The sequence below is a fragment of the Eptatretus burgeri genome, chromosome 1, assembly GCF_056783735.1.
Source record: "Eptatretus burgeri isolate ZD-2024b chromosome 1, Ebu_testis_v1, whole genome shotgun sequence".
NCBI classification, from domain to species: Eukaryota; Metazoa; Chordata; class Myxini; order Myxiniformes; family Myxinidae; genus Eptatretus; species Eptatretus burgeri.
Genome location: NC_140961.1, coordinates 108,346,653 through 108,357,707, shown reverse-complemented (window position 1 = coordinate 108,357,707; position 11,055 = coordinate 108,346,653).

The window sequence follows — 11,055 nt, the reverse complement described above, 5'->3', positions numbered from 1 at the left end:
GTTCGTGAAGCGAAAAGCGGAGTTAAGCGATCGGTCACGTACGTGTCTGCATTTTTAAAGTTCATTTTCTCAGCAACTGTTAGTCTGATTGACGCTAAATTTTCTCCATCGGTGTGCCTCCTCCTGTAGAATACTTTAGTCATAATTATAACGTCATAGGTCACGTCGTACATGTGACATCTGGGAAAACACCAAAAATTGCACCTCTATATCTCCGAAACCACTCCATGGAAAAAAAAATGTACACATGGCTCATTGTCAAGTACTCCCCATGGGAAATAAGATTTGTTAATGATGACATCATCACTGTCTTCATTATGACGTCATCATTTGATAAGTACAGCGCTTGATTTGATAAGTAATGAAAAAATCTTTTCTTTGCAACTGTTGATCCAATTGACATGAAATTTTGACCACAGGTGCACCTCCTCCTGTAGGAATTTATTATGATAATTATGAAGTCGTAGCTCATGTCGTACAGGTGCCATCTTGGAAAAAACAAAAATTGCACCACAGAATCTCCAAAACCACTCCATGAAAAAATTGAAACATGGCTCATTGTGAAGTACTCGGCATGCGGAATTTGATATTAATGAAGATGTCTTTGGTGCCTTCATTATGACATCATAATTCGACAAGTCCAAACTTGATCTGGCCAGTTTGAAAAAAATAATCTGCAATTGTTGGTCCAATTGACACACAAAATTTTCCACATTGGTGTGCCGCCTCCTGCAGAATATTTTAGTCCTAATTATGATGTCATGGGTCACGTGGTACAGGCCCCATCTTTGTAAAACCCACCTTCCGTCCTCTCTCCTGTTCCTTTTATCCTCTTTTGTCCAGATCCGTTCAGTTTTCTAGCTCTTCCACAGCCTTGACTCTGTATACAAAATAACTGTCATAGGTTAGCAACCATTGTGCAGGCTTGATGGGCCAAATGTTCTCTTTCTGTGTTGAAGTTCCTTGGAAGGGAAGTCGTCTATTATATATTGCGAACCATGGTGTCATTCCGTTTGATCGTCTGTCTCCTGTTTATGGCGTCCGCTTCCCGTGCTGCAGTTGAAAATCTCAACATTCATTTTTGAAATGACTGGAGAAAAGGCATGAATGATGCTGATGTCAAATTTTATTTCGCAACCAGGCTATGTTTCCCTCTTTTAAGACAAATCCAACCTCCGCCGCCCAATGTTTCACCATCATATTGCAGTGGGTGGTATAAGAATCTCAACACTTTGGCTGTAAGTGAAACCAAGAGTACAACACAATTAACCTTTTTAAAGTCCATGAAATAATTTAAATTGATAGATAAACTTAATCTTTTCCCGTCACTGATGATGGGCACTTTTGCTTGATTTACCTTTCCTGGGGACGTGTATTTTTTGCTAGTTCCTATACAAATGAAAGTTGCACGATTCTGTGTGAATGGGGATAAATGTTGTAAGCATCCCACGTTTAATGCTGGATGATACTTCATTTAAGAGCTCTTGGATCCAGACAATGCAGACATGTCTAAAAATATCGATATTCATGCAATTTCGAGTTATGTGCATTTTTTGTGGCACACACAGGTGGTGTATAGGCTCAGAGTCACTGATTCACACCTCCACTGGTAGTAAAAAAATGAATATAACCACAAACTATTCAGGGAATTCCGTCCAATATATAATTACCTTTTCGTCTATTTATTTCATCGAGAAACCTTAGCAGTCTTTTACAATTAGTGACGATTATGCTGTCAAAGGACATTCCAAACTCTATTGGGAACAATTCCCTTACAACAGCCCAGTGGAAACTGGGTTATCTGCTAGTTGTATAAAAAATATAAATTATTATCTACGTAAGTTTTTTTTTTAACTTTAGTTTTGTTACTATCTGCACCTATTGTGAACTTGTTCTGTAAAATCCTGCGTTGGTGTACGGGGGACTTATCATCCTGAAAAATGATGTCCCAAATACCGTTTGATCTTCAAGTAAAATCACAGAATGGACCAAGTTCGTGATAATTCTCAGATTTTGAGACTATGTTCCCTTGATGAAGAAATTGAATGAAAAAAGTCAGAAATGTTACTCTGACATCCCGAAGCCTGGACCATTGGAATGATGTTTGTGAAATTCTGAACTTCTTGAGATCCCTGGTGCTCATCATTGTTCATATCTGTTGCAAATCTAATGAAAGGTCATCTATTTTAAAACATGTCCTCTCCCACTGATATAATTACTTTATTCTCTTGATAAACATACATTAATGAATGTAGAGCAATTTAAAAATTATTTCTTATGTATGCGACCAGCACGATGATCTATATAGGTACCCACACTTGCCTTTGAGGTGTGTCTAGCCTGGGTTTGAATTTCGACCTCGGTATAAACTGTCATCCCGATGTTTCACAGGCAGTGCAAGGAATGAATGTGCCTGCAGTCCTTTGGATGGACGTTAAACTGGTCGTCCCATTTGTCAGCATTAGTTTGTGGATGTTAAAGATCCCATTGTGTCTTTGGTGAACAGGAGATGAGCTATTGCCAACACCCTGGTTAAATTCCAAATGCCTGCCCTGACTGAATTCTGGGAAGGCAAAGGCAAACCACCCAGAATAACCTTTGCCAATAAACTGTTTCGACAGCCCCAGTGCTCTGTAAAGAGAATGGTACAACTCATTATCAAGTATGTGACCAGACTTGCTTTCTACCATCGTATCCCCCCCCCCCCTTCAGCTGGCTTCCCTTGTACTGTACCATCATATTCACGTTGAAGTTGATATGTACCTTCTTTCGGTAAGATGATGTTTATTCTTGGTAAGCTCTTTTGGTGGAATATTTATTTGAATGGCAATTGAAATCATCTAATAATTTGGAGTATTTGCTATCTGTGCCCTCTCCCGAAATGCTCCACATGTGCCCGTTCCATCCCCTCCTCTTCATTTGTCTCCTCCCAACCTCCTTTCTCTTCTCCCCAAACTACTCCCACATGTCCATATATTCCTTTCTCTCGTATCATGTCTTCTTCTTTGCCTTTGCTCAACTTCAATTTTCTCAATACCCCTCCAGCCTCCCCCTTCAATATCTAATAGATAGATGGTTCCTTCTCAGACTACCTCGAAAGTCCACATGTTGCATCAGATGACATCTTTGTTCTTTGGTAGATTGCAAATGGAAATATCGGGCGTCAGGGGATTTCCTTTTTCGCTGAATATTTACTTAACTCAAGTAAATAAATTTAGGAAGAGCCAGAGAATGAACAGACAAGATAACTCCAAGGAAGGGCACCTTGCATTGTCTCATTTGAATCACATGTCCCCACAATGAGATTTGACTGCATGAGAAAGGATTTAATTTTTTGAGGGAACGTTAAATTGGCTGTCATTTTTACTTGTTCTGGTCATGGTTCCATCTTGGTTCCATCAGTAGGTATCGCATCACGTCTATTACACGATAATATATCCTGTGTAATGGTAAGGACAAGACACGGTCGCGAGGTCTTGTCCTTACTATACACAGGGGGCTTTACCGTTCATAAATTCTGGAAGTTCAGCCCAGGCAAACAAATTTAATCATTATCCTTTACTGATGAGCTGAAGTAATGGTGAAAATGTCTGCAGTTATGCTATTTTCTCCATTTGTGGCATTTTCAACGATTCCGGTAAAGCTGAATTCACACTGTAAGATGGCATCCAGGGGTCGCAGTACAGCACAACCTGACAGTGACGTCATGATTTTGCTGTAAGTTGGAGAACAGATTATAATCATATACAGGTGTCCATAAAGTCTTTGTACAACTTTGAACTTTTATAATTTCAGATATTCATATGGTAGAAACAAACTTTAAATGGCATAAGAAAGCATAATTCATCAACTTTTGTTTGTGTTAAAGATGTTATTAATGCTGTTGCTATTACTGTTGTTGGACACAATTCCACGGGGTTTCTTGATGAGTTGACATTTTATGATGAGGCAACTTCTGCATAAGTGGTAAAGTCAACCACCACATTTACCGGATTTGGTTCTCAAACTGTGACAATTAAATCTTTCACACATTATCTTGTATCAGCAAGAGGTGGCTCCTTGTGACTCTGCTCTGAATATGTGCGACGGCTCTTGAATGTCTTCCCAGGCAAGTGGATCGGTAGTTGTGGACCAATTGTTTGGCTACCTCGTTTGCCTGACTTGTCCATAGTGAACTATATTTTATGGGGCGATGTAAAACTGATGTTCACTCACCAAAACCACATTCTTTGGATGACGTTGGAGGCTACGATGACAAATGAAAGTCATGAAATGACTCAGCAACAACTGGAAAATGTCTTTAACAAGTTGGAAAATCGCATTGAAAGATGGCGGTTTTCCTAAAGCCAAAACATTTGAACTAAATTGAGTAAATCCATGATGAATTCATCTTTCATGTGCCATTTACAGTTTGTTTCTATCTTGTGCACAGAAAAGTTCAAAGTTACGTGTGTATGCGAAGAAAAATATTGGGTCCAGATATGGAATCGAACCAAGATCCTCTAACCTAGCAAACCACACCAGTGCTCTACTATCTGAGCTATATGGATGACTCACCAACTATGCAATACAATTCTTCCATGTATACAAGTGCCGCTCTCCCCCCCCCCCCCCCACTGCTTCTGGGGCAGTCGCTCGCTGCCGACCATAGGAGTAGCTCGGGCCTGCTCTCGAGAGAGCAGTGAGGGAAAGAGAGCAGCACTTGTATATGTGGAAGAATTGCGTTGCTCAGCTGGTGGGTTGCCCAGACAGCTCAGATAGCAGAGCATTGGTGTGGTATGCGCTCACACCTGAGTGTTTCAATTCCCAGTCAGAGCCTGTAATTTTTCCACCTATATTTGTGATGTTCTGACTTGTTCATTTCTAATCATATTACTATGCCCACTGTGGTGTTTAATAGCGGACATGGTTGTGTCCCCCCCCCCCCCACAGGGGGAAGACCCTCTTGAGAGCAGGCCCGAGCTGCTGCTATATTCAGCAGCGAGTGCCCCGGAAGCAGTGAGGGAAAGAGAGCGGCACTTGTATATGTGGAAGAATTGCATAGCTCAGATGACAGAGCACTGGTACAGTTTGTTCTTGGACTTGGGTGTTTCTTTTCCAAGTCTGGGTCCGTAATTTTTCCACAAATATTTATGATGTTCTATCCTGTTCATTTCTAATTATGTCCATCCATACAGCCATTGCAACCATACTCTGTGCAGAGCATTGGTGCTGCTGAAGCAGTCTCCTTGGCTCTTGGATACAATCCTGGATGGGTCGCCACTCTGACACAGTATACCAGCAAGCTGGTACTCATTTTGCTGACCTCGGAAAGATGACAGGCAGAGTCAATCCCACCTGGTATTAATTCAACAACCGAGTGGGATTTGTTGAACTCAGGATTACATATATATATATATATATATATATATATATATATATATATATATATATATATATATATATATATATATATATATATATATATATAGTTTCTAGACAGCTCTGGAAAAAATTAAGAGACCACTGCAAAATTATCAGTTTTCCTGGTTTTACTATTTATAGGTATGTGTTTGAGTAAACTGAACATTTTTGTTTTATTCTATAAACTACTGACATTTCTCCCAAATTCCGAATAAAAATATTGTTATTTAGAGCATTTATTTGCAGAAAATGACAACTGGTCAAAATAACACAAAGATTCAGAGTTTTCAGACCTCAAATAATACAAACAAAACAAGTTCATATTCATTTTTAAACAACACAATACTAATGTTTTAACTTAGGAAGAGTTCAGAAATCAATATTTTGTGGAATAATCCTGATTTTCAATCACAGCTTTCATGCGTCTTGGCAGGCTCTCAACCAGTCTTTCACATTGCTGTTGGGTGACTTTATGCCACTCCTGGCACAAAAATTCAAGCAGCTCAGCTTTGTTTGATGGCTTGTGACCATCCATCTTCCTCTTGATCACATTCCAGAGGTTTTCAATGGGGCTCAGGTCTGTTGATTGGGCTGGCCATGACAGGGTCTTGATCCGATGGTCCTCCATCCACACCTTGATTGACCTGGCTGTGTGGCATGGAGCATTGTCCTCCTGGAAAAACCAATCCTCAGAGTTGGGGAACATTGTCAGCGCAGAAGGAAGCAAGTGTTCTTCCAGGACAACCTTGTACGTGGCTTGATTCATGAGTCCTTCTCAAAGACAAATCTGCCCAATTCCAGCCTTGCTGAAGCACCCCCAGATCATCACCGATCCTCCACCAAATTTCACAGTGGGTGTGAGACACTGTGGCTCGTGGGCCTCTCCAGGTCTCCGTCTAATCATGAGATGACCAGGTGTTGGGCAAAGCTGAAAATTGGACTAATCAGAGGAGATGACCTTACTCCAGTCCTCTACGGTCCAATCCTTATGGTCTTTTGCAAACCTCAGCCTGACTCGTCTTTGCTTCTCATTGATGAGGGGCTTTTTTCTAGCTTTGCACGACTTCAGCCCTGCCCCTAGGAGCCTGTTTCTAACCGTCCTCGCCGTGCACTTCACCCCAGCTGCCGTTTCCCATTCTTTTTGTAGGTCACTTGATGTCATCCTTCGGTTGTTGAGTGACATTCAAATGAGTTGGCGGTCATCCCAGTCAGTGGAAAGTCGTTTTCGCCCTCTGCCAGTCTGTAGCTTTGTTGTCCCCAATGTCTGCTGCCTGACCTTGTTCTTACGAACCGTCGTCTTTGAAATTTTAAGGATGAAAGCAACGTGACGCTCACTGTATCCCTCTGCCAGTAAAGCCAGAATTGAACCCTTCTTTTCCTTACTCAAAGCATTTCTTTTCAACTCTTTTGGCATGGTCAATAGTTATTTTTTTGATTCCAATTACTTTTGAGGTACTACTAGCACCGTTTTTGCCATCCAGCTGGTCCTATTGCAAGAGGATAGTAATGACCACAGCAGTGGTTTTTATACTTTTCCTTGTTAAATAAGATTTGGTTCAGGTGATCACCTAATCAGTACCTCACTAAGTAGAATGAGGTGTGCCTGTGTTGGAATTCAACAGACACTGGAATGGAATGGCTGCCATACATGTAGAGATGCTGATTTAAAAAAAATTTGGAGTGGTCTCTTATTTTTTTTCCAGAGCTGTATTTACCAGCATATATCCATCCATGACAGGTATGGGGGACAGGACGGATCACAATACTCGGGTACGGTAGCTTCTTGGGATGTTTTGTGCCGCATTCAACAGCTCAGTTCATATTGGTGGCGTGTCTGGGTGCCCACTGCCCATGGTTGCGTTTGAGACCGGTCGCTTTAGATTGTTGGCCTTGGCATATAGTGCATGAATAACACAAACGATTTGACATATTCATCGTTTCTATATTTCCTCCATCAACAGATTAACAATGTGGCAGGATAAAAGTCATAAATGCTGAGTTGAACAAATGTCCTGAACTCATGGACTTAGTGAAGTAAAGCACGTCATCTGGGACCCGGCCGTCAGTTTGCCGCCGAATGCTGCTGATTGTGACCTCATCGATTCCCTCTGAAAATTCTATCTATGTTCGATTTTTTAAAATCCGCTATCACCTGCGTATATACAGGGAACACATAATGTGAAGATTTCGGAAGTTTGAACAGAATATGTTTGGAGAAAAGTGTGTTTGAAGTTCCAGGCTTACGCCTATTATATTATAGTATGATTATACAAATATATATATATATATATATATATATATATATATATATATATATATATATATATATATATATATATATATATATATATATATATATATATATACACACACACATCCACACTGTATATACATACTGGATATATATGTTGCTGCGGCCATGGGTCCCGAGACACCAGCTTGTCACTCAGGGGGATTAATCCCCGGTTGTTCTCGGTGGAGCCAGACCTGGGGCCACCACTCACAATTAACGTTGTGGTATTGTGGGTTGTTTTAAAACCACGAACGCCACCCAGTCAACGACGAGTTTCAGTGTCCGCGCCTAATTATTCCCTTTAACTAGAGGTCACGTGGTTACCTGAGCGGGGAGCGCACCCTCGGCAAAGCACCAATGTTATCTGATTAGATTTTAATTCGGGCGGTCGAGCGTTTTAATCGCTGGTGCGTGCCGACTATTTTTTGGTCAAATCTGTGGTAATTACCTCCCAGTCTATCTCGGTTCGGCCAATGCTAGACAAATGGAAGGAAAGGACAAACACGGACACGTTGGAAAGGTTGGAAAGGACAAACACGGACACAAACACAAACACAGACAAATAATTTATTAATAATAAAATGAATAAATAAAAAGAACTTTTTATTTGCTGAGGTAAATAAAGAATGAATTTCAAATCAAAATCAATCAAAATGCCAGGAAAGAGACAAAGAGCAGATGGTTATCGTGGGTTGACTTACTTTCAGCTAAACACAGACAAGGGTACCTGGCAGATCATGCAGGTGGAGGGGAGAGGGAGAATCGTCTCGCTCACCAGAAAGTCGTCCATGAAGCGAAAACGTCCTGAAATGTGTGTGTGCGTGTCACGTCCGTCGCCAGCACCCAGCTTTGCCGTGCACCCTCTCGCGGGGCAGCTTTGAACGTCAGTCAACATATGGAGGGCACCAAGATCGTCCGTCATGGGTTTCGACCCTGGTGTTGTTGGTGATCAATCCGTGCCTCACTTGTTGGCGGCGCTGCTCGCACCCACACGCGCATCATACGCTCACTTGCCAAAGCACTGGGAAGGGCGAATTGTTGCGTTGGCGCTGGTCAGACACCCGCTTCTTGCTCGCTTCTCTCACCCTTTGCTTTTTCCTCTCTCCTTTCGCTTTTCTCTCCTCACACTTTCTCTTCAGAACGTACCTCTCGCTCATTTTTATATCCCCGGGCCGTCTGCGTGGGGTGCCTTCTGCCCCAAGCTCACCCCGCCACACTGGGGAACGGTTACCATGACGACCCGTGCGCTCTCAAAAAAGGCGGGTGTCGGAGCTCACGAAAGATTGTTGCTGAGGAAAAATGAGGGTGGGCTTCAGAGATCGTGAAAGAAATGTGTGTAAATGTGTCTGTCGTAAAAAAAAAAATCTTCCCATGAGAGAGGGGATTTATTATTTACCCTTCTCAACGCATCACATTTAAGATCCCGTTAGACATGGGGATGGGGCTTCTCTGAACATGTATTTATGGAAATAACTGTCTGAGGACCTAGATGTGTGGATGCATTCATCAGACCGGATTCTGAAATCCGTAACACTACCCCTTTCCCTCTCCCAGACAAATCCCGAGTCGTCCAACAACTGGCAACATCGGTTTAAATTAAAAAAAAAAAATTACAATATTGCAACTCGCACTATCATGTGACATGTAGGTGAACCCCTACCTCGTACGTTTTAACTCTACCCTTCAGTGTGTGCAACAATTTCAACTAGATATGTCCCACCTGTCCATTTTTCTGTTGTTTTCTTCCATTTTTCTGCTCATCTCTTCCATTCTGCTATTGTTTTCTTCATCCATCACATACATTTTTCTGCTGTTTTCATCTATTTTTCTGTTCATCCTGTCCATTTTTCTGTTGCTTTCTTCGCTCGACATTTTCATTTGTGGCATTAATTGCCTCATGAGCAACATCATGTCATTCTCGTGCTGCACTGGTGATGAGAACCCGGCGTTCTGTGCTATCGCTGCCGCATTTTCCAGAGACCGAGGGAGGGGGTTATTTTCCATCTCTCCCATTGCTTCCTCTTCAAGCTACATTTTGACTTCATGCGGGTCCTGTGTCAATTCCGTATCCATATATACATCATCTACATGGCCCACCGGGACCTGCCCGTGTTGGTCCGCCATTGTTCGTCCCCATAAATTTAACTAAAAGTTGGTCTAACCGCTCTGAATTTCGAGGTGCGTGAAATGCACCACAGGTCCATGACCTGACACCAATTTATTGATCAAGGGGTTCGAAAAATATCCCACTCCTGACATAAGCTGTTGTGGCCACTGGTACCGAGGCACGAGCTTGTCACTCAAGGGGACTAATCCCCCATTGTTCTCGGTAGAGGCGGACCTGGGGCCACCGCTCACAATTAACGTTATGGTGCAGTGGGTTGTTTTATAAGCAAAAACGCCACTCGGTCAACCACGAGTTCCAGTGCCCGCCGCCTAATTATTCCATTTTTTTCCCCTCCTTTCGCTTTTCTCTCCTCAAGATTTTCTCTTCAGAAGTTTTCTCTTCGGAACGTATCTCTCGCTCGTTTCTATATCCCCGGGCCGTCTCCGCGGGGTGCCGTCCACCCCAAGCTCACCCCGCCCCACTGGGGCACGGTTACCATGACGACCCATTCGCTCTCAAAAAAGGTGGTCATTGGAGCTCACGAAAGATTGCCACTGAAGAAGAATTGGGGCGGGCTTCAGAGCTCGTGAAAGAAATGTGTGTAAACGTGTCTGTCGTAAAGAAAAAAAACTTCCCATAAGAGAAGGGATCTATCCTTTACCCTTCTCAACGCATCACATTTAAGATCCCATTAGACATGGGGATGGGGCTAATCTGGACATGCATTTTAGGAAATAACTGTCTGAGGACCTGGATGTGTGGATGCATTCATCAGACCGGATTGTAAATCCATAACAATATATAAACGGATTCCATGGTAGATTCTCCAACCTTTAATTAAACGAGCAATGACTCAACAGTTTCGATCAGCAACATGTGCAACACACAATGCATCCATTAACCGTTCTCATGAGTGATGAACATGACCACAATATCCCCCTAAATACCCAAAAGTGGGGGTGTGCCAAGCCGGACAGCCAATCAACACTTGCATGACGTCACTCGCGTATTCGGACCGTTAACAAATTTAAAATCCATTTGCGCATTAATAGATCAAACAACACACTCATGTAAATCAACTACATTGCACCAAACAACATTTCCGATAACATCAGCAAATATTCGGTCACTGTCATTGCAAGTAAACATGATAAGGACTCATCAAGCGTGCCGCTAAATGCATGTAATAAGTAAATTCACAACAGTGCAAACGTGGCCATGTTCGGAAAAGAAGTGAGGGGGGTTCGTCCTG